We start from the raw sequence: 942 nt of genomic DNA, 5'->3' as shown, positions 1-942 counted from the left end.
AAAACTATTCTTTTGGTAGGGAATTATTTGTAGAGAAAACAAAATATTTGCTTTTTATATTTAATCATTATATGAATTATAACAAACACACATGAATGAGAAACACAGAAATACAGACAGCATGCTATCTAAAACCAAAAGTATATGCCTAGAAAACAACTTACCAAGTTTAAATTGATAATTATAGTGCTTTAGACACTGTTCTGGAAAGAAAAAAAAAAAATAAGAGGATATCATAACGTTTGCCCACCTTACTATGACCAGGTTAGGATACTTTAAAAGGCTATTCTCTGTCATTACTATGATCAATAAAAATATATTTCCCACACTGACCATTAGGTTAGATTGGAGTTAGAAAGGTTCAATTAATTACTATTACTTTTTGGAAGCTTACATGGCTGGGCAGAGTTTAATCTATCCCAGAAATTTTCAAATTTGCTTAAGAAGAAATTAATAGGCAAATTTAATCCTTTACTAGAGGCAAAAATACATTTCCACAGAGGAAAACTTTGTGATGCCCTTTTTCAGAATAACCTTGGCTTGTTAAAACAAGTTGACTAACAAATGGTGTGGGATATCATCTTGGGTAAAGTTTTCCCAAAACATTCTTCAGACATGTCTTTTTCTCATTTACACAATTTATGCAGCTACACTGTGAACCATCTTATCAAAACAAGCATTAACCTACATCACTTCCACATTGAGTTATCTCAGAACTACCTTATCAAAATTGCTGTCATCTGAAAAGCTAAACTGATAATGGCAGAGGAGCTAGCCAAGCCGCTCTCCATCATCTATCAGCAGTCCTGGTTAACGGGGGAGGTCCCGGACGACTGGAGGCTTGCCAATGTGACGCATATCTACAAGAAGGGCCGGAAGGAGGATCCGGGGAACTACAGGCCTGACAGCCTGACCTCGGTGCCGGGGAAGATTATGGAGCGG

This window comes from Pygoscelis adeliae, unplaced genomic scaffold (genome assembly GCF_000699105.1).
Source record: "Pygoscelis adeliae isolate BGI_AS28 unplaced genomic scaffold, ASM69910v1 Scaffold14, whole genome shotgun sequence".
NCBI lineage: Eukaryota > Metazoa > Chordata > Aves > Sphenisciformes > Spheniscidae > Pygoscelis > Pygoscelis adeliae.
This window is presented reverse-complemented; position numbering follows the sequence as displayed.